The 24355-nt window shown below is 37.5% G+C and overlaps 1 non-coding gene and 1 pseudogene across 1 annotated transcript; one reads left to right on the forward strand and one right to left on the reverse strand.

Annotated features, from left to right (window-relative positions):
* LOC112803769 (lupeol synthase-like) overlaps positions 1-12179 on the forward strand; it is a 66934-nt pseudogene extending 54755 nt beyond the window's left edge.
* Positions 12180-19244: 7065 nt separating this feature from the next.
* LOC112804702 (small nucleolar RNA R71) lies at positions 19245-19352 on the reverse strand. The gene has a single exon (XR_003203319.1). It is a non-coding gene; the product is annotated as a small nucleolar RNA R71 (small nucleolar RNA).
* Positions 19353-24355: the final 5003 nt, after the last annotated feature.

Genomic DNA, 24355 nt, shown 5'->3' on the forward strand with positions numbered 1-24355 from the left:
ATGGCTGGTCAAACTTTAAATGCTTTATTTGATTCGGGAGCATCACATTCATTCATTGCATTTGAAAGCCCATGAGTTAGGACTGAAGGTTGTAACTTTAGGTTATGATCTAAGAGTGTATAATGCTACCCATGAAGCCATGGTAACTAGGCTAGGATGCCCGGAAGTTTCCTTTAGGTTCAAGCAGCGTGATTTTATTCATAATTTAGTCTGCTTGCCGATGATCGGTCTTGATCTTATCTTGGGATTGGACTGGTTATCTAAGAACCATGTTCTGCTAGATTGTTCTACAAAGTCGGTGTACTTTATGCCGGAAGATACTGAAGGGCCGGTCGTGGTAAATAATTATTACTTGAATTCGATGATGGTGAACTGTTCCGGAACCGAATGTCAGGGTATCATGTTGTTAACCGCGGGCGTTTCGGGTGATGATCAAAGGTTGGAACAGATTCCGGTTGTGTGTGAGTTTCCGGAAGTGTTTTCCGATGATATTGATGAGTTTCCACCTAACCGAGAGGTTGAGTTTGCTATTGAGTTGGTGCCCGGGGCGGGACCAAGCTCAAGTGCTCCTTACAGGATGTCACCGTTAGAGATGAACGAGCTAAAGTCTCAGTTAGAAGATTTGTTGGGAAAGAATTTTATACGACCAAATGTCTCTCCGTGGGGTGCTCCAGTGTTACTGGTGAAGAAGAAGGATGGGAGTATGCGGCTCTGTGTGGATTACAGGCAGCTGAACAAGGTTACAATAAAGAATAAGTACCCATTGCCGAGAATTGATGATCTCATGGATCAGTTACAAGGAGCTGGAGTTTTCTCCAAGATCGATTTGCGATCCGGTTATCACCAGATAAGGGTGAGGGGTGAGGATATCCCTAAGACCGCTTTCAGGACTCGTTATGGTCATTACGAGTACACTGTAATGTCTTTTGGGTTGACGAACGCTCCTGCGGTATTCATGGATTACATGAATAGAGTTTTCCGTCTGTTTTTGGATAAATTCGTTGTTGTCTTCATTAATGACATACTGATTTATTCCAAGACTGAAGAAGAGCATGCAGAACACTTGAGGACCGTGTTGCAGATTCTAAAGGAGAAGAAACTCTATGCAAAACTGTCTAAGTGTGAGTTTTGGAAGAGTGAGGTGAAGTTTTTGGGCCATGTGGTGAGTAAGAAGGGAATAGCCGTAGATCCAACTAAGGTGGAGGCTGTGATGGTTTGGAAGCAACCAACCACCGTAACAGAGATAAGGAGTTTTCTAGGTTTAGCTGGCTATTACCGAAGGTTTATCAAGGGCTTTTCACAGATAGTTTTGCCAATGACAAAGTTAACCCGCAAAGACACTCCGTTTGTTTGGACTCCTGAGTGCAAGGAGAGCTTTCAGACATTGAAGAAAAAGTTGACCACTGCACCTGTGTTAGTGTTACCCGAGCCGAATGAGCCATTTGAGGTGTATTGTGATGCCTCATTGAAGGGTCTAGGGTGCGTGCTGATGCAGCATCATAATGTGGTGGTGAATGCCTCACGACAGTTGAGACCTCATGAAGTTAGTTACTCTACGCATGATTTGGAACTCGCTGCGGTTGTGTTTGCCTTGAAGGTGTGGAGGCATTACCTCTATGGGGTTAAGTTCCAAGTTTTCTCTGATCATAAGAGCTTGAAGTACCTCTTTAATCAGAAAGAGCTTGATATGAGGCAGAGAAGGTGGATGGAATTGTTGAAGGACTATGACTTTGAGTTGCATTACCATCCGGGAAAGGCGAACGTAGTGGCAGATGCGTTGAGTCGGAAGTCATTATATACGGCTTGGATGATGCTTCAAGAGGAGAAGTTGATCAAGGGATTCGAGAGTATGAAAATTGGTGCTCAAGAAGTATCCGGAACTTTGTGTTTGAGCCGATTAGAAATCTCAAGTGACTTTAAGTCCGAACTCCTAAAGGCTCATCAGAATGATGAAGCTTTATGGAAGGTGTTACCGGCTATTGAGCAAGGAAAACAATGGAGAGTGTTGGAAGAAAAAGATGGGTTATGGAGATTCAATGGTAGGATCATTGTGCCGGATGTTGGCACTTTGAGGCAAGATATTTTAAAGGAGGCACACAAAAGTGGATTCTCCATTCACCCGGGAAGTACTAAGATGTACCATGATTTAAAGGCGATGTTTTGGTGGCCGGGTATGAAGAATGATGTGGCGGAATATGTTTCAAAGTGCTTAACTTGTCAAAAGGTAAAGATTGAACATCAAAGACCTTCCGGGATGTTGCAACCTTTAGAGGTTCCGCAATGGAAGTGGGAAAGTATTGCAATGGATTTTGTGTCTGGATTGCCAAGGACTAGGGCTGGTTTTGATGCTATTTGGGTGATTGTGGACCGACTGACGAAGTCAGCTCACTTTTTGCCCATTCGGATGACTTACATCCTTGAGGAGTTAGCACGATTATACATAAAGGAGATTGTGAGACTTCATGGTGTACCTGCTACTATAATCTCTGATAGAGATCCTCGTTTCACTTCAAGGTTTTGGGGTGCATTTCAGAAAGCTTTTGGAACCCGATTAAGCTTGAGCACGGCTTACCATCCTCAAACAGATGGTCAATCTGAGAGGACGATCCAAACACTAGAGGATATGTTGAGAGCTTGTATTTTGGACCAACCGGCGAGTTGGGATCGGTATATGCCATTAGTGGAGTTTGCATACAATAATAGTTATCATGCGAGCATCGGAATGGCTCCGTATGAGGCCTTGTATGGGAGGAAATGTCGATCTCCGCTATGTTGGTATGAAACTGGAGAGAAAAGCTTGTTAGGGCCGGAAATGATAGCTGAGACTACTGAACAAGTCAAGAAAATCCGTGATAGGATGCTTACGGCGCAGAGTCGTCAAAAGAGTTATGCCGATCAGAGGCGAAAGCCCTTAGAATTTGAGGAAGGAGATCATGTTTTCCTTAAGGTTACTCCGACCACAGGAGTAGGTAGGGCGTTTAAGGCAAAGAAGTTGAATCCTCGATACATTGGTCCATTTCAGATCCTGGAGAGGATTGGACCGGTGGCGTATCGGATGGCTCTACCACCTCATCTTTCGAACCTGCACGACGTGTTTCACGTGTCACAGCTTCGGAAATACACTCCTAATGCTAGCCATGTGTTAGAACCTGAGTCGGTTCAGTTAAGGGAAGATTTGACGCTTCCAGTGGCTCCGGTCAGAATCGATGATACTAGTATCAAACGGTTGCGTGGAAAAGAGGTTTCATTAGTGAAAGTAGCTTGGAGTCGAGGCGGTGTTGAGGAACACACTTGGGAACTTGAGTCGGAGATGCGAACGGATTATCCGCATTTATTCTCAGGTAATTGCATTTGAATTTTGTGGGCAAAATTCCCAATTAGGTGGGTAGAATGTAAAACCCGGTTAATTAACGGCTAATTAACCCATAAATGAGAATTTATTCTAGAAAGCCCAACATGTGATTTTTATGGCTAAATATGATAGAGGAGATTGAGACGAGAATTTCGGTACCAATTTTATAGAACTCGGACCAAGATTGGACCGAACGGGCCAAGCCGGGCCAACCGGACCCAAAGTGGGCCCTTGGCAGAACATAACTAAACCAAAACCCTAGTTTTCAGCATTCTCTCTCCTCACTAAACACACTCACATGCTGAAAATGGAGGCCATGGAGGGAAGAACACTCTCTCAAGTTCTTTCTCTAACTTGATCTTCAAACCACCATAACTTTTGATCTAGAGCTCCGATTGCCGCTTCGTTTGTGGCCACACGTTCACCGTGGAGAGCTCTACAAAACCCATGCAATTAATCTTGAGGTAAGCCACGTTATGCTCTTCGAAATTCCAGCCTTATTTTCGAGTTTCATGGGTGAAATGTTGAGATTTTGGGTTCTTTGATGTTATAGGACCCAACTCTCTTGAAGGAGAAGGTTAATCTTGTCTCCTTGGACCTTGGGTGTGGTAAGATTCTCAACCCTAGTGTAATTTGTTGTTCTATGATGTTTGGGTATTGAGATGTTGTGTATGGGTATGATGATTGTGGCTTAGGTTGTGTATATGTGAATATTGGAGCTTGATTGGTGATTTTGAAAAGCTTGAAAAAGGGATTTGGTGGTGAAAAATCTGTTCTTGGAGGTATTGAGGCCTTGAGAGCTTTTGGATAAGTGGTTTGGAAGTGCTCCGGTTGAGCTTGGGAAATCGGCTAAGGTATGGTTTCGGTTTCCCGTATCTAATATGTAATGTGGTAGGAAATACTTAGGCTAGAGGCCCTAAGATAGGCATTGAATGGTTGATGTTGTTGAATGATTGAGATATATGATGTGGTCATATATGTGATGATGATTAATGATGCCTTGATGATATGATGTATGAGAAATATGCATGTTGTGATATATGCTTGATGATTGATTATGGTTGAATTGTGGGTTGAACCATGTTGATGGTGAGTATGATATTGATTGTGTACAATGATGATTTATTAGAATTTGTGTTGTTGAGAATTGGCATGAGGAAGAGTATATGATATGTCAATATGTTTGAGTTTGAGCCACTTGGGTGAAGTGGGATAAAATGATGAGATAGTGATTTTGATAAATTGTGGTAAAGTGTCAATGTGTGAGTTGAGGAGACTTGATGTTGAAATTGATATATATTGGTTGATTTCAAAGAAAAGGGATGAAATTGGCATGTTTTGATTGGTTTTGAAAAGAGTTGAAAATGACATGTTTGAAAATGGCACTTTGTGGTTTTTATGAAAAACATGGTTTTTGGGCATACTTTGATGGGACATAACTTGGACTACGGATCTCTGTTTTATGCCAAGTCTATTTAGAAATGAAATTGGATCCGGGATGTCCATGCCGTTCGAAGAACGAGTGAAAAATGATTTAAAATGAGGAAGTTATGTCCGTTAGAAGATTGGGGTTTAAATATGTGAATTCTGCAGCTTTTAACTTAGAAAAATTTTAGCAGAACGACCCCTCGCGCGTAGGCGCACTTGGCGCGTACGCGCCGTTCTTCCAGAAAATGCCATCCACGCGTGCGCGTGATGTGCGCGGGCGCGCCAATTGTGCTGCACCCAATGCCCAGCCATTTTTCAGAGCGTTATGCCAGAACTGTGCCGGTGTTGTGCCTGGGGCACGAGAACACCCACGCGTACGCGTGGTCGACGCGTACGCGCCGATTGGCAAATTTTTAATCCACGCGTTAGCGTGCATGATGCTTGCACGTCGATAAGTTTTTGAGGCCATCTACGCGTGCGCGTGGAGTGCGCGTACGCGTGGCCCTGTTTTCATCCCAAAGTTGATTTTTGAGTTTTAAAAGCCAAATCTCATACTTCTAAGCCTCCGATCTCACCATTTATGTCTTTAATCATTATGATATGCCTAGCTATGAGAGAAGGAGCTAGTGGATGAGGTAACTTGCGAGTGAAGCAAGGGAAAATGAATTATCAATGAGGATCATTGATGATTATGTGAGATGTGGAGGATGGTGGTGGAAGTGCTTGTTATGCCATTGGCCGAAGGGCCATAATTGTTTATGAATTGGCTGGTTTTGGATTGAACCGTGAGCCGGAATAGCTGTGTATGCTATGAATATTGGCTGGTTATGGATTTAACCGTGAGCCGGAATGGCTGTGTATGATATGAATATTGGCTGGTTCTGGACTAAACCGTGAGCCGGATGGCTGATATTGATGTTGATCCATGGATGAGAATTCATGCATGTTTATGCTGAATTATTGATAATTGTGATTTGCACTTCCACTATCTGAGATACGAGTTTCCCTGGGTAGTAGCAGTGGCTTGCCACCACGTGCTCCAGGTTGAGACTTGATACTCTGTTGACCCTATGTCATAAGTGTGGCCGGGCACTGTGAAAGACCCGGATGAGCTCGCCCCCGTAAATATTCACCAATGAGGGTGATGGATATAGATCATGATTATGATCAAGTTTATAACGAGTATAACTCGAGTTGGGGATGCGTGACAGAGGGACAGTCCAATGGTTAGCGACCAGGACTTGTCGGGTTGGCTCTATAACCGACAAGATGATATCATCAGCCACTAGGGACAGGCATTCATCATATGCATACTATATGAATTGTTTGAGATTGCCTATTTGACTACATATTACTTGCTAATTGTCTAAATGCCTTAATTGTTCCTATTTGTATATTCCTTGATTGATATAACTGTGTTTGTTACATTATACTCCTGCTGGTGGTTGGGAGGTCTGAAGGAATTGGAAAGGGAAGTATTAGTTAGACTGAAGTATCTTTAGTCAGATGCCCTTTATGGTTTAGCTTGTTTATAAGCTTTGAATTATCTGGAGGAAGTTCTAGGATTGCCTTCGGCTTTCCTCTATTATTATGTATTATATATGTGGAAGCTGTTACCATGTTGGGGACCTCTGGTTCTCACCCATGCGGATTTTGTGGTTTTCAGATGCAGGACGTGAGGTTTTCCGTTGAGGCATGCTGGAGACTTCTAGATTTGCAAAGATCCTTTGTTCTCGGGGCAATGTTTTGGTTTATATGTTTTGCTTAGATACTTTTATCTCCATTAAATAATACAAACTGTGATGACTCCTCTTATGGGAGATTTTGGAGATTAGGTTTTATGTATTTGTGTCCTTTTGGGTTTCCTTTGGGGTTTCCCTTATTTTTATCATATGTATATACTGCTATGCTCGGACCGGTTATCTTCGCAGCCGGATCTTGAGTCTTGATATTCCTGTTTTTGACACTCCTTTGTATATATATTATCACGCATTTGTTATCCTTGTTCGTTACGTTATCGATCGGAGTGTTGCGCTTTTGAGTTGCGATTTTTTTGTTTACCCCTTTTTCTACAAAGGCTCCTAGTTATAATCAATCATTCATACTACTATACATACTAAATTTTTATTTTAGAGGTCGTAATACCTTGCCATCTCTGAATTATGACTTAAGCATAAGACTCTGTATGGTAGAGTGTTACACAATTTACGGATCGTTCATAATGATCTTTCAAATATTATAATCAATGGACTAAATAAATATCCTCATTCTCTACTTCCAATAGGTGAAGTTCTTGCTATTAAAGAATGAAGGTCTGTTATTGGACTAACCCTCAATGAGTGTGTAAGCCATGATATTCACACCCATGTTGTTCGCCATTAGATCTTTGTTCCAAGGTGTGAAGCTTGATTCCTTGAGATCAAACTCTGATACTAATTGAAGGTTCTTTATGCCCTAGAGAAGACGAGGTTGAATCTATGGTCTCTTTTAAAACTTGTACTCTTTAACTTCAATCTAGGTTAATCTCAGTGTTACTGTTGAATCTGCAATGTTGATTATACAAGAGATAATTTTGTTTTATCTCTTAACGATTAAACAGGAATAGAACAAAGAAGTTTCTTTTGAGTGAACTGAGATGTTGTGACTTCTTTTGGATTGATTATGCAGGAGACAATTTTATTTATCTCTTATCGAATAAAACTAGAAACAAAACAAAGAAGGGAGAACGACACAACCATATATCCTTATTTAACCACTATATGCAATGTGACCTATATCCAGTCTCCACCACAACTTTGGTAGAATTTTCACTATCTTTCACAAAGAATATAATCACCAATTCCCTTGAATTCTATCCAATCCTATCTAGGACAAACCAAACTTCTACCCAAACTTGATTTTGTTAGGTTCACTCCCTAGACTTTCAACCACTAAGTGCTCACCTAACTTAGCAAAGGAATACACTCAAGATCATAAATACAAAATAGAAATACATACAAAAGAATTTGAAATAATTTTATGACTTTTTTCCAAGAATACCTTCTTTGTCTTTTCTCTCAATAGCTTTTTCTAATACCTCACATAATGCCTTTTCCAATTGATAAGAAACAAAGAAAGATGAAAACTAAAAAATAGAAAATTTAATGTAAAGTCATGAAGGGGAAGAAGGTTATGTCCGAAAGTTATGAAGACCTAAATAGTGTGCTCACTCTCTTTGCTTTAATTTTTGGCCGATTACCCTTTTTAAAGAAGAGTAAAGCTTCCAAAACTTGAGTTTCATTGAACACTTTTGACTTATTCTTCTTCTCCAAAATCAGAGCAATAACGCGGAAAAAAGATGAGACAGCAACAATGATTAGAGTAGTTGGCATGTATCTTTACCTAGATGCTTTTCTTTCTTCCATTTTCTTTTGGCTTCAAAGATCTAAGCCATTCATTCTTTAGCTCCAAGTTTGGTTTTCGACCTTTAATTTATAGTAGTGATACAAAACTTCTATTTTTTTATTTTATCCGAATGATGCATGTAGGAGGAAGACAACCTCAACAAGCTACTATGGAAGGACAAATATAAAAATGTTGTTCTGATTCAACTTTTAATTTGATTTTTGTTTTTGTGTTCTAATCTCTGACTTTTCTTCTTCTTTTTTCTTTGTTACTTAGATTTGGTAATCACCTTTTTTTTTTCTTTTGATTGAACCTTGAGTTGAGTAACTCCTTTTTGCTTGTAAAAATTCTCTTTCTTCCTTAATCTAGAGTTAGTCACGTGCGTCACAAACTAAAGAGAGATGATAGTATTTTGATCATTTGTTTACGGGCAGAGAAAAAAGAATAGGAGTTGGTTTGTTACAATTAGGCCATATGGGCGTAGAATATTTGTAATTGTTCTTGGGCCTGAATAATTGGATTTTCATTATTAGACTTGGTTTGCACAATAAATACACACATCTCATTTATTTTTGGACTTTCAACCCAAAACTATAGTGTTGGTTATCATCAAGTTATTTTTTTCTCAAACTCAACAATACAAAATGACAATGGATACTTATTGGTCCATTGGTGTCTCCCGATACAACACGACCATGTGGGCGCCTAAATGTACCACTTCATTATTTTTTATTAAGTACAAACAGAAAAAATATACCAAGAACTAATTTGTCTGTTAGAAAAAAATTTTAGGAATATTTTTATGTATTAATTTTTTTGAAAATTAAAATATTTTAGAAACTAATTTAGATACGTAAAAATATCATAACTAAATAAATTCTAACTAATTTGATTAAAAAAACCAATATTTCAAAGAGTTATTATATGACTTCGATCAAGGTTTCATCCAACTCAAAGTATAACCGAGTACAATTTAATATAAACTCTAAATTTTAAGCTTTGACCCAAAATATTTTTGGATTTGCCAAAATGTTGGATCGTAACAACCACAAATTGTTATTCATTGGAGGATGACTGTACTTGTTTGGAGGATTATAATAATTAATTTTTCAATTATTACATATTACATCTCCTAAACTTTGACATTATTTGCTACTAAAATTATGTATAGGCTTCACTCCTATTATCAGAGATGTCAACTGATCTAGTTGGAGAAAAAATGAAACCAGAGAAATTTTATGATGCTGTTAATGTCATTCTTTCTCTACAGGTATGGTTTCCAATTAAATTCTATCTCCCAAGTTATTTCTATTAGTAAATTTGAATATTTAAGTATTAGATGCATGCTTGTTATGAGTATTTAATTTCTTATATCTTCTTTTATGATTCAGAGTACCAATGGCGGTTTTCCCGCTTGGGAACCTTCAAAAGCATACCGTTGGCTAGAGGTAATAAGAATTATTAGAATAAAAAAATTATAATTTATGTGACATCAAGTTTCTGTTCACATTTTTATCTTATATTTTTTAATCTATTTTTGGATTCTATTTAAGAATTGAATTATTTGTTAATTTAGTATTTAATGCATATATATAACATATTTTATGTTAAAAATAAGGTAAATTAAAAATATTTGCATATGAAATATGTAGGACTGCATGCTTTCCGTTTATTATACCATTATTATATTAAATATCACAAAAAAATTAGGTAATTGTGGTGGTTATAAATTAATACAAAAAATAAAATATTTCATATTTTTAAATAATAATGGTTTAACAATTTAAAACCGCTGCAATAAAATAATAAATTTTATAATAAAACATGGTGGTTGTAAATCATTACAAAAATATACAAATAATTTATATTTTGATATAGCAACGGTTATATCAATAATTATAAAAAATCACTGCGAATATGTTTGTTTGTGTCTTAAAGGCCAGTGGTCTATCAAACACCCTAGATTCAATTTGTTCCGGCTTAAAACCGCCACAAATTTCTTATAAAATTGCTACCATTTTACATGTTTCTTGTAGTAATAAAGACTACATTAAATGTGTTTTAAAATTATAAAAGATCTTCAAGATTAAGTACATTATTTTATTTGAGTGAAGACTGATGTGTATTGCAGAAATTCAATCCAACAGAATTTTTTGAAAACACTCTCATTGAAAGGGAGTAAGATAATTATTATACTCATAAACATCTTAATTTTTGTTATTCTTGGCATGTTATCTTATTCTTCCAACTTATTTGTGGTTCATGTTGAGTAAAATAGGTACGTAGAATGCATAGGATCAGCAATGGAAGCCCTAGCTCTGTTTAGAAAGCTATATCCAAACCATAGAAAGAAAGAAGTTGATCATTCTATCGTCCAAGCAATCCGCTACATTGAGAACACACAAAATTCTGATGGCTCATGGTATTGTAAATTTTATTCTAATTTATTATTTTACACTTGAAGATTATATACACAAACTTCTTGACCCAGGTCTTGTTGCTTAAGTGGTGAAAAAGACATAACTTCAAAATGTTATTTTTTTTGTGTGTCTTTGTCTGTGTCTTTTTGCTTTGGTAATGGGTAGAGAAAAAGAAAAAGAAAAAAGTGGTTGAGGTTAAAAATGAAAATCCGTGTCACTGGGTGCATGTTGATGTTAAAACTCGTGTTTGTGCTTACTGTGATAACGACTCACTGCTTGAGCTTAAAGCTCTGAAATTGATCAAAGAGGGTTCGCCTATTGGCGTCGAACTTCTCCTTTGTGGTAGTGAGGAGAGGGTTTGTGAAAGGAGGGGAGATTGGGCTTTCTTCTATATGTATACCCTTTGTTTTACAGAACTCTATTTGAAATTTTCTTTTTCTGACTTTGAGTGCAAGGTTCTAACGCAACTGAACTGTGCCCCCTCGCAGTTACACCCAAACTTGTGGGCGTTTTAGTAGGCTTTTGAATGTTTGATATCTTTCCTGTAGTTTTTTACATCTTTGAATATTTTCTTTTCTTTATTTCAATCTAACGGGGTGCGAAAAGGTTTGTGGGTTTACCTTAGCAGCTTCCCTGGTCATTCCATTTTTCTACATTATAAATCTTATTTTAAGAGTTTTAAATTTATGTTTGTGAAAGTTTGGTCATTAGAGACAGAATGCCCTTTCTATTTGGATGGTAAATTGATAGAGAGATTTTTTCTATATTGGTACTCGGAACCAATGCAAATTCTTGAGGCTATAGAGAGAAGTGAAGAGAAAAATATGTTTTTAGACTTTTTGATAGAGTGTTTCACAGTTGGTGAATGTTTATCCATTCCAGAATTATTGAATTTTGAGAAAGAAAATGAAAAAGAGGGTTTGAAGGCTTATATAGGTAACGTGTTTCGTGTCTTTTTAATTGGTTGGTTGCTAAATGTTAACATAACACTATTTTTGTTTGTAAGTGGAAAGGTTCCTAACTAGACAACTTCTCGGCTTCAGTCTTTTCTGAAGAAGAAAGGCGAGAAAGAGAGTAGTGGTTTGGGGTTAGTGAAGAAGGCTTGTGGGGATATTGCGCACTTTAGTACTCGACCTCATCCTTCTCCAAAAAGAAAAAGGGTTGAATCACAGAAGTCACTGGAGGTGCTTTTCGAAGAGGACAAGGGTGATATGTCGGTATTTGAGAGGTAGAAAGACTTCATGGGTTTTTGGAGGGGGTGAATCCTCAATCCCTTTGGAGTGAGCAATATCCCATCTCCGAGCTGGCTGATAGAGTTTCTTAGTACCCTGGAGATATGAGGCTAACTCGTCGTACGGGTGTGGAAGGGATGGAAAAGTTTATTCAGGTTGGTATACTGTTGTCACTATTTGGGTTGTGTTTGCTTGTATGTATGCTTTCTTATTTCTCTATTTTTGTTGTAAATTGCAGCTTCTCATTTGTTATGTATTGGTCGTGCTAATGAGTTGCTAAGGGTAGAGCAGCATGTTGTTGCCGAAAAGTTGTGGATTTGGAGCGATCTGTCAAAGAGAAGGAAAACATCATCATTGATGTGACTTGTAAGATGAAAGATAGGGAGGAGGAGGTTGCTAAGTTTCAGGATCAGATCCGCCTTCTGCAAAGTCAAATTAAAGAAAATGACAAGACCAAAGGTGAAATGCCTGCCCATGTTCATGAATTAGAAAATGATGTTTTGGAAATGTTTGTTGCCGGTTTTGACCAAGGTGTGAGTCAAGTTTTCGTGTTTGCGCCCAAGTTTGACGTCGGAAAACTCGATTTGACAAAATTTGTGGTGAATGGCGAGCTCGATGACGGTGAGGCGGGTGAAGAGCATGACGAGAACATACCCCCTCCCCTCTGATAAAGATTAAGTAATATGTTTATGAATATTTTTTGGCATTTTTATATTTTGACTTTGGTTTGGTGACCGATCTAGTATCGATATGTTGTTGAACTGATTTTTTGACATTTGATGTTGGTTTAGACTTAGAATATTCTAAATGTTTAATATTGTTTGTGGTATCTGGTGTGGAATTTATAACCCACAAACTAACCAACAACTGCGCTGGGTCATACAAAGTAGTACCTCAAGTGAATGAAGGTCGATCCCACGAGGATTGATGGACTAAGCAACAATGATTGAGTGATTTACTTAGTTAGACAAACAAAAAATGATGTTTTGATGGTTCAAAAGCACTAACAGTAAATTCAAAAGATCAGAAAGCAAGCAGTAAATTGATAAGAATAATATATGGAGAAAACAATTAAGGTTTTAGAGAAATCTATCTTTCAGATTGATTTTTCTTACAAACTATTTTAATCATGCAAGATTCAATTCAAGACAAACTATATTTGACTAAACCCTAATTTCTTAGACCTTTTTAGTCTCCTCTAACCTTCATTAACCGCCAATTCCTTGGTCACTTGATTCCAATTAGAGGGTTAAGTTCAATTCTAGTTTATATGCCACAGAAACCCTAATTACAAAAATATAATAGGATTATATGTCACGTATCCCGTTAAGTCCAAATAATTAGAAATTTAGGAGAAATTATTTTCAAGCTGTTGTTCAAGTAAAGAGCTTTTTCAAGTTATATAAGAACTCAATTAGAACAAGGGTCATACTTCCGTTCCACCCAGATTCATAAGATAAAGAGCGAAATAATTCTTGAAATAGAAACCAGTACATGAATTAAAATAGAAAAATAATAGTATCAATCCATACAATAGACAGAGCTCCTAACATTAATAGTGAAGGTTTATTTGCTCATGGTTCAGAGAGAAAATTAGGATTCAGAAAAATGGTAACTTGCGGAATGAGGAAGAAGAGAAGAAAAGAGCGCGAAGGGCTGATTCTTTTCCCTTTTATATCTAATCCTAATTAATGAAAAAAAAAACATATTTTCTAAAACTGAATAATATCTCTTCCTATTTATAAAGAAAATAAAAGTTTAATAAAAAATAAATTAACATCTCGTGCAGGCCTGGAGGATCGAATGAGAACCACTTGGTTTATTAAAGGTGGCGCCAAACTTGAGCTAAACCAAGTTTGGCGCCATCACACCTGTATGCATTCTTCAAGTCTTCTTAGTTGGCGCCAAACTTGAGGTATCTCAAGTTTGGCGCCGCTTGAATGCCATATACTTCATGGAGTAGGTGAGTGTGGAGAATCCCAAGTTTGGCGCCGTTGTGGCCGAGAGCAATGGGAGTTTGAAGCACTCCTGGTGCCAAACTTGGAGAATCCAAGTTTGGCACCACCTCCTTATTCTGCTGTGGCTTCGTTTCTTTACAAAAATTCTGTCAAATTCGTCTAAAATGCTACCTGAAATAAACAGAATTACACACAACTCAAAGTAGCATTCATAGTGGCTAAAAGATATTTAAATCTTGATTAAACTTAACGATTCAAATGCAAATTCACTAAGAAAAGATAGAAAAGATGCTCATGCATCAGTATCCAACTTTTTTATTTGCATTGATTTGAATGGAATGATCTTAGTAGATAGACTAATGTAAAAAAGAATTGGGAGAAAATAATATGTTTCATTGTAATATGGAAAAAACTTCCAACTTGAAAGGTGTGGAGTGGTCGGCCTCATTAAAACCTATCCGAGTAAAAGCCTCCTTAGGAAAAAAAATCCATGATCAGGAAAAAGAGTACCTGCCCACTCCAACTTTACAATGAAAAATTAACCATAATAGAACTTTAATAATGAAATGTTCCAAGTGTTGGGTAAAGTCATCCTGTCTAAGGTTTCTAGGCAATAAGCCCCCTTTCCGATGACTTTAGAGACTCAGAAAGGTCCTTCCCATGTTGCTGCTAATTTTCCATGTCCTATGGGTTTTCGAACTTCTTCTATTTGTCTTAGCACTAGATCTCCTTGTTGTAGTACCCTTGGTTGTACTTTTTTGTTGTACTTCTTTTGCATGGTGGCTAATTGCATGGACTTATGTCAAATTTTGACTAGGCATCGTTCTCCATTTATTGTGTCGAGTTTGACTGATCTTGCTTCCATATTGGCATCTTCGTCAAAGTACTTGGTCCGAGTTTAGTCTTGACCGACTTCTATTGGAATCATAGAGTTCATGCCGTATACTAACCGGAACAGGGTTTCATTAGTCGTGGATTGTGGTGTCATATTGTAGCTCCCCTGTATTTCTAGTGTTAGCTCGGCCCAACATCCCTTTTCATCTGTTAATTTTTTCTTTAATGCCTACAATATGATCTTATTAGCTGCCTCTTCGAGCTCATTACTTTGCGGGTGTTCGACAGAGGAAAAATGATGCTTATTGTGAAGGTCAGTTAAAAATGATGCAATTTTCTTATCAATGAATTGTGGACCATTATCAAAAATAATCTCTCAAGGCAGACCATATCTACATATGATGGATTTCCAAATAAAACTGCATACCTTGTCCGAGGTTATTTTTGCAAGTGGATGTGCATCTATCCACTTAGTAAAATAATCAATTGCTACTAACAAAAATTTTACCTGTCCTGGTGATATTGGAAAAGGTACTAGAATATCCAACCTCCATTTGTAAAAGGGCCAGTGATGAGCGGATAATTGATACGCTTTTTGGCATTGTTTTTAGGTAATTTTTAGTAGGATGTAGTTACTTTTAGGGATGTTTTCATTGGTTTTTATGCTAAATTCACATTTCTGGACTTTACTATGAGTTTGTGTAATTTTCTGTGATTTCAGGTATTTTCTGGCTGAAATTGAGGGACCTGAGCAAAACTCTTATAAGAAAGCTGACAAAGGACTGGTGATGCTGTTGAATTCTGACCTCCCTGTACTCAAAATGGATTTTCTGGAGCTACAGAACTTCAAATGGAACGCTCTTAATGGCGTTGGAAAGTAGACATCCAGAGCTTTCCAGCAATATGTAATAGTCCATACTTTATTCATGATTAGATGACGTAAACTGGCGCTCAACGCCAGTTCCATGCTGCATTCTGGAGTCAAACGCCAGAAACAGGTCACGAACCAGAGTTGAACGCCAAAAACACGTTACAACTTGGCGTTCAACTCCAAAAGAAGCCTTTGCACATGTAAAGATCAATATCAGCCCAAGCACACACCAAGTGGGCCCCGGAAGTGGATTTCTGCATCAATTACTTAATTCTGTAAACCCTAGTAGCTAGTCTAGTTTAAATAGGACATTTTACTATTGTATTAGACATCTTTGGTCTCGGTTTTGTCCCATTATTCATCTTAGGAGACTATTGATCACGTTCATAGGGGCTGGCCATTTGGCCATGCCTGAACCTTTATCACTTATGTATTTTCAACGGTGGAGTTTCTACACACCATAGATTAAGGGTGTGGAGCTCTGCTGTACCTCAAGTTTTAATGCAATTACTACTATTTTCTATTCAATTCAGTTTATTCCTATTCTAAGATATTCGTTGCACTTCACCATGACGAATGTGATTATTTGTGACACTCATCATCATTCTCACCTATGAACGCGTGACTGACAACCACTTCCGTTCTACCTTAGACCGGGCGCATATCTCTTGGATTCCTCAATCAGAATCTTCGTGGTATAAGCTAGAATTGATGGCGGCATTTATGAGAATCCGGAAAGTCTAAACCTTGTCTGTGGTATTCCGAGTAGGATTCAGGGATTGAATGACTGTGACGAGCGTCAAACTCGCGATTGTTGGGCGTGATGACAAACGCAAAAGAATCAATGGATTCTATTCCGACATGATCGAGAACCAACAAATGATTAGCCGTGCCATGACAGAGCATTTGGACCTTTTTCACTGAGAGGATGGGATGTAGGCATTGACAACAGTGATGCCCTACATACAACTTGCCATGGAAAGGAGTAAAAAGGATTGGATGAAGGCAGTAGGAAAGCAGAGATTCAAAAGGAGCACAGCATCTTCATACGCCTATTTGAAATTCACACTAATGATTTACATAAGTATTTCTATCTTTATTTTCTGTTTATTTATTATTATTATTCGAAAACTCCATAATCATTTATTATCCGCCTAACTGAGATTTACAAGATGACCATAGCTTGCTTCATACCAACAATCTCTGTGGGATCGACCCTTACTCATGTAAGGTTTATTACTTGGACGACCCAGTGCACTTGCTGGTTAGTTGTGCGAAGTTGTGAAGTTATGTTTGGACCATGGTATCATGCACCAAGTTTTTGGCACCATTACCTGGGAGAGAACGAACATGAATGCCATTATCAGAAATCACAATTTTGCCTACCAAGTTTTTGGCGCCGTTGCTGGGGATTGTTCGAGTTTGGATAACTGACGGTTCATCTTGTTGCTCAGATTAGGTAATTTTCTTTTCAAAAACTTTTTTTCAAAAATTTATCCCTATTTTCAAAATAAATAAATAAATAAATAAATAAATTATTCTATGACTTCAAAATTTTTAAGAATGGATTCTAGAGTTTCATATAACAAGTTGAAGCATGGCTGGCTGTAAAGCCATATCCAAATTTTTTTGGATTGAGGCTTCCACCTATCAACATAAAAGGCATGTATATAGAGTTGGATGAAGTATCAGCTGTTGCATGCCTGATTTATATCCTAAAGCTGGCTGGCTATTAAGTCATGTCCAACCCTTGGATTGGAGCTTTAGGCTAACATTGAAAGATTTCTGGAATTCTTCTTAAAAATTTTTGAAATTCTTATTTTCTTTTTTCTATATGTTTTTCGAAAAAAAATAATTAAAAAAATACAAAAAAATCATAAAAACATAAAAACCAAAAATATTTTGTGATTCTTGTTTGAGTCTTGTGTCATGTTTTAAGTTTGTTGTCAATTGCATATTCATCTTGTTCTTGCATTTTTTCGAAAATTCATGCATTCATAGTGTTCTTCATGATCTTCAAGTTGTTCTTGGTAAGTCTTCTTGTTTGATCTTTAAATTTTCTTGTTTTGTGTTGTATGATGTTTTTCATGTGCATTTTTGCATTCATAGTGTCTAAACACGAAAGATTTCTAAGTTTGGTGTCTTGCATGTTTTCTTTGCATCAAAATTTTTTCAAAAATATGTTCTTGATGTTCATCATGATCTTCAAAGTGTTCTTGGTATTCATCTTGACATTCATAGTGTTCTTGCATGCATCATTGGTTTTGATCCAAAAATTTTCATGTTTTGGGTCATTTTTATGTTTTTTCCTCTCATCATTAAAAATTCAAAAATAAAAAATATATCTTTTCCCTATTTCTCTCAAAATTTTGAGAGTTTGAGTTGACTTAGTCAAAAAATTTTAAAACTTAGCTACTTCTTATAAGTCAAGTCAAATTTTCAATTTTAAAAATATTATCTTTTCAAAAACTTTTTCAAAAATCAATTCTCTTTCATTTTTTTATTTTTCGAAAAGTTAAAAATATTTTTCAAAATCTTCTTCATAATTTTATTTCAAATTTTCGAAACTTAACTAACAAGTAATGTGATTGATTCAAAAATTTGAAGTGTTACTTTCTTGTTAAGAAAGGTTCAATCTTTAAATTCTAGAATCATATCTTTTAGTTTCTTGTTAGTCAAGTAATCAATTTTAATTTTAAAAATTAAATCTTTATCAAAATATCTTTTTCAATCATATCTTTTTAAAATATCTTTTTCAAAAATTCAACTTCAAAATATCTTCCAACTTCTTATCTTTTTAAAATTAAATTTCAAATATTTTTCAACTAACTAGTTGACTTTTTTTTGTTTTAACTATATTTTATCTTATTCAAAATCACCTAACTACTTTCCTCTCCCTAATTTTCGAAAATTACCTCCCTCTTTTTCAAAATTCTTTTAATTAACGAATTGTTTTAAATTTTAATATTAATTTTATTTCTTCTCTTAATTTTCGAAAATCACTAACTCTTTTTCAAAATTTATTTTCGAATTTCTCCTTCTCTCATCCTATTGTATTTATTTATTTATTTACTAACACTTCTCTTCATCTCAAGAATCTAAACCTATCTTCACCCTTGTGTTTAGATTCTTATCTTTTCCTTCTTCTGTTCCCTTCTTCTACTAACATAAAGGAATCTCTCTACTATGGTAAAGAGGATCCCTATTATTATTTTCTGTTCCCTTCTTTTTCATATGAGCAGGAGCAAGGACAAGAATATTCTTGTTGAAGCAGATCCTGAACCTGAAAGGACTCTGAAGAGGAAACTAAGAGAAGCTTAATTACAACAGTCCAGAGACAACCTTACAGAAACTTTCAAAAAAGAAGAGGAGATGGCAGCCGAAAATAATAATGCAAGGAGGATGCTTGGTGATTACACTACACCTACTTCCAAGTTTGATGGAAGAAGCATCTCAATCCCTGCCATTGAAGCAAACAATTTTGAGTTGAAACCTCAACTAGTTGCTCTACTGCAACAGAACTGCAAGTTCCATGGACTTCCATCAGAAGATCCCTACCAGTTTTTAACTGAGTTCTTGCAGATCTGTGAGACTGTTAAGAATAATGGAGTAGATCCTGAAGTCTACAGGCTCATGCTTTTCCCTTTTGCTGTAAGAGATAGAGCTAGAATATGGTTGGATTCCCAACCTAAAGATAGCCTGGACTCCTGGGATAAGCTGGTCGCGGCCTTCTTGGCTAAGTTCTTTCCTCCTCAAAAGCTAAGCAAGCTTAGAGTGGATATTCAGACCTTCAAACAAAAAGATGGTGAATCCCTCTATGAAGCTTGGGAAAGATACAAGCAGATGACCAAAAGGTGTCCTTCTGACATGCTTTCAGAGTGGACCATTTTGGATATATTCTATTATGGTTTATCTGAATTCTCTAAGATGTCACTAGACCATTCTGTAGGTGGATCCATTCACCTAAAGAAAATGCCTACAGAAGCTCAAGAACTCATTGACATGGTTGCAAATAACCAATTCATGTATATTTCTGAGAGAAATTCCGTGAGTAATGGGATGCCTCAAAGGAAGGGAGTTCTTGAAATTGATACTCTGAATGCCATATTGGCTCAGAACAAAATGTTGACTCAGCAAGTCAACATGATTTCTCAAAGTCTGAATGGATGGCAAAATGCATCCAACAGTACTAAAGAGGCCTCTCCTGAAGAAGAAGCTTATGATCCTGAAAACCCTGTAATAGCAGAGGTAAATTATATGGGTGAACCTTATGGAAACACCTATAATTCATCATGGAGAAATCATCCAAATTTCTCATGAAAGGATCAACAAAAGCGTCAACAAGGCTTTAATAATGGTGGAAGAAATAGGCTCAGCAACAGCAAGCCTTATCCATCATCTTCTCAACAATAGATAGATAATTCTGAGCAGAGCACTTCTAATTTAGCAAACTTAGTTTCTGATCTGTCTAAGGCCACTTTAAGTTTCATGAGTGAAACAAGGTCCTCCATTAGAAATTTGGAGGCACAAGTGGGCCAGTTGAGTAAGAAAGTCATTGAAACTCCTCCTAGTACTCTCCCAAGCAATACTGAAGAGAATCTAAAAAGAGAGTGCAAGGCCATTGATATAATCAAAATGGCCGAGCCTAGAGAGGAAGGGGAGGACGTGAATCTCAATGAGGGAAACCTCATGGGACGTCTCCCAGGCAAGAAGGAGTTCGTTATTAAGGACCTGAAGGAATCTGAGGCTCATATAGAGACCATAGAGATCCCATTAAATCTCTTTCTGCCATTCATGAGCTCTGAAGACTATTCTTCCTCTGAAGAGGATGAAAATGTAACTGGAGAGCAAGTTGCTCAATATCTAGGAGTCATCATGAAGCTGAATGCCAAATTGTTTGGTAATGAGACTTGGGAAGATGAACCTCCCTTGCTCATTAATGAACTAGATACATGGATTCAGCAAACATTACCTCAAAAGAGACAAGATCCTGGCAAATTCCTAATACCATGTACCATAGGCACCATGACCTTTGAGAAGGCTCTGTGTGACCTAGGTCAGGCATAAATCTTATGCCACTCTCTGTAATGGAGAAGTTGGGGATCATTGAGGTACAGCCTGCCATATTCTCATTACAAATGGCAGACAAGTCAGCAAGACAAGCTTATGGATTGGTAGAGGATGTGTTGGTAAAGGTTGAAGGCCTTTACATCCCTGCTGATTTCATAATCTTAGACACTAGGAAGGAGGAGGATGAATGCATCATTCTTAGAAGACCTTTCCTAGCCACAGCATGAGCTGTGATTGATGTTGATAGAGGAGAATTAGTCCTTCAATTGAATGGGGACTACCTTGTGTTTAAAACCCAAGGGTGTTCTTCTGCAACCATGGAGAGGAAGCATGAAAAGCTTCTCTCAGTGTAGAGTCAAACAAATCCCCCACAATCAAACTCTGAGTTTAGTGTTGGGAGGCTACAGCCAAACTTTAAGTTTGGTGTTGAATCCCCACATCCAAACTCTAAGTTTGATTGTGGGAGTCTACAACATTGACCTGATCACCTGTGAGGCTCCATGAGAGCCCACTATCAAGCTAGTGACATTAAAGGAGCGCTTATTGGGAGGCAACCCAATTTTTATTTATCTAATTTTATTTTTATTTTATTTCTTCTTTATGTTTTATTAGGTTCATGATCATGTGGAGTCATAAAATAAATACTAAAATTAAAAATAAAATCAAAAACAACAAAAGAAAAAGCACACCCTGGAGGAAGAGCTTACTAGCGTTTAAACGCCAGTAAGGAGCATCTAGCTGGCGTTCAACGCCAGAACAGAGCATGGATCTAGCGTTGAACGCCAGAAACAAGCAACATCCTGGCGTTTAAATGCCAGGAATACACCCTGAGGAGAGCTGGCGCTGAACGCCAGAAACAAGCATGGAACTGGCGTTCAACGCCAAAAACATGCTGCAAATGGGCGTTGAACGCCCGAAACAAGCATGAAGCTGGCGTTCAACGCCAGAAACAAGCATCAATCTGGCGTTGAACGCCAGGATTGCACGCAAAGGGCATTTTACACGCCTCATTGGTGTAGGGATGTAAATCCTTGACACCTCAGGATCTGTGGATCCCACAGGATTATCTCAGGATCTATGGACCCCACAGGATCCCCACCTACCTCAACTCACCCTTTCTCTCTCTCTTTTTCACATAACCCAATAAACATTCTTCCCCAAAACCCTTCACCAATCACCTCAATCTCTCTTTCCCATCACCTCTTCACCACTCACATCCATCCACTCTTCCCCAAAAACCCTACCTACCTTCAAAATTCAAAATCTCTTTCCCACCCAAACCCACCCTAAATAGCTGAACCTACTCCCTCTCCCTTCACTATATAAACCCCTTTATCCTTCTTCATTTTCACAAACCACAACCCTCTCTTCTTCACCTTGGCCGAAACCACACACTTCTCCCTTTCCTCCATATTTTCTTCTTCTTCTTCTTCTTCTTCTTTCTCCTCTTGCTCGAGGGCAAGCAATATTCTAAGTTTGGTGTGGTAAAAGCATAGATTTTTTTGTTTTTCCATAACCATTGATGGTACCTAAGGCCGGAGAAACCTCTAGAAAAGGGAAAGGGAAGACAAAAGCTTCCACCTCTGAGTCATGGGAGATGGAGAGATTCATCTCCAAAGCCCATCAAGACCACTTCTATGAAGTTGTGGCAAAGAAGAAGGTGATCCCTAAGGTCCCTTTCAAGCTCAAGAAAAATGAGTATCCAGAGATCCGACATGAGATCCAAAGAAGAGGTTGGGAAGTTCTGACCAACCCCATTCAACAAGTCAGAATTTTAATGGTTCAAGAGTTCTATGCCAATGCATGGATCAATAGGAACCATGATCAAAGTGTGAACCCAAATTCAAAGAATTATCTTACAATGGTTCGGGGAAAATACTTAGATTTTAGTCCGGAAAATGTGAGGTTGGCGTTCAACTTGCCCATGATGCAAGGAGATGCACGCCCCTACACTAGAAGGGTCAACTTTGATCAAAGGTTGGACCAAGTCCTTATGGACATATGTGTGGAAGGAGCTCAATGGAAAAGAGACTCCAAAGGCAAGGAAGAGACATAGAAGAGATAAAGGACATCATTGGTTCTTCAAGAAGAAAGCGCCACCATCACTGAGGTGGACTCATTCTTTGTTATTCTTTCTCTATTTTTCGGTTTTTATGCTATATGTTTGTTTATGTTTTGTGTCTCTACTTCATAATCATTAGTATGTAGTAACTATGTCTTAAGACTATAAATAATTCCATGAATCCTTCACCTCTCTTAAACGAAAAAATTTTCTAATTTAAAAGAACAAGAAGTACATAAGTTTCGAATTTATCCTTGAATTTAGTTTAATTATATTGATGTGGTGACAATACTTTTTGTTTTCTGAATGAGTGCTTGAACAATGCATATTTTTGATCTTGTTGTTTATGAATGTTAAAATTGTTGGCTCTTGAAAGAATGATGAACAAAGAGAAATGTTACTGATAATCTGAAAAATCATAAATTTGTTTCTTGAAGCAAGAAAAAGCAGTGAAAAAGCAAAAGCTTGCGAAAAAAATATAGAAAAAAAAGCAAGCAGAAAAAGCCAATAGCCCTTAAAACCAAAAGGCAAGGGTAAAAAGGATCCAAGGCTTTGAGCATCAATAGATAGGAGGGCCCAAGGAAATAAATCCAGGCCTAAGCGGCTAAATCAAGCTGTCCCTAACCATGTGCTTGTGGCATGCAGGTCCAAGTGAAAAGCTTGTGACTGAGTGGTTAAAGTCGTGATCCAAAGCAAAAAGAGTGTGCTTAAGAGCTCTGGATACCTCTAACTGGGGACTTTAGCAAAGCTGAGTCACAATCTAAAAAGGTTCACCCAGTTATGTGTCTGTGGCATTTATGTATCTGGTGGTAATACTGGAAAACAAAGTGCTTAGGGCCACGGCCAAGACTCATAAAAGTAGCTGTGTTCAAGAATCAACATACTTAACTACGAGAATCAATAACACTATCTGAAATTCTAAGTTCCTATAGATGCCAATCATTCTAAACTTCAAAGGATAAAGTGAGATGCCAAAACTATTCAGAAGCAAAAAGCTACAAGTCCCGCTCATCTAATTAGAACTAATATTCATTGATATTTTGGAATTTATAGTATATTCTCTTCTTTTTATCCTATTGATTTTCAGTTGCTTGGGGACAAGCAACAATTTAAGTTTGGTGTTGTGATGAGCGGATAATTTATACGCTTTTTGGCATTGTTTTTAGGTAATTTTTAGTAGGATATAGTTACTTTTAGGGATATTTTCATTGGTTTTTATGCTAAATTCAGATTTCCGGACTTTACTATGAGTTTGTGTGTTTTTCTGTGATTTCAGGTATTTTCTGGCTGAAATTGAGGGACCTGAGCAAAACTCTGATAAGAAAGCTGCTGTTGGATTCTGACCTCCCTACACTCGAAATGGATTTTCTGGAGCTAGAGAACTCCAAATGGCGCGCTCTTAACGGCGTTGGAAAGTAGACATCCAGAGCTTTCCAGCAATATATAATAGTTCATACTTTATTCGTGATTAGATGATGTAAACTGGCACTCAACACCAGTTCCATGCTGCATTCTGGAGTCAAACGCCAGAAACACGTCACGAACCAAAGTTGAACGCCAAAAATGCGTTACAACTTGGCGTTCAACTCCAAAAGAAGCCTCTGCATGTATAAAGCTCAAGCTCAGCCCAAGCACACACCAAGGGGGCCCCAGAAGTGGATTTCTGCATCAATTACTTATTTCTATAAACCCTAGTAGCTAGTCTAGTATAAATAGGACATTTTACTATTGTATTAGACATCTT

Source organism: Arachis hypogaea, chromosome 5 (genome assembly GCF_003086295.3).
Source record: "Arachis hypogaea cultivar Tifrunner chromosome 5, arahy.Tifrunner.gnm2.J5K5, whole genome shotgun sequence".
Lineage (NCBI taxonomy): Eukaryota > Viridiplantae > Streptophyta > Magnoliopsida > Fabales > Fabaceae > Arachis > Arachis hypogaea.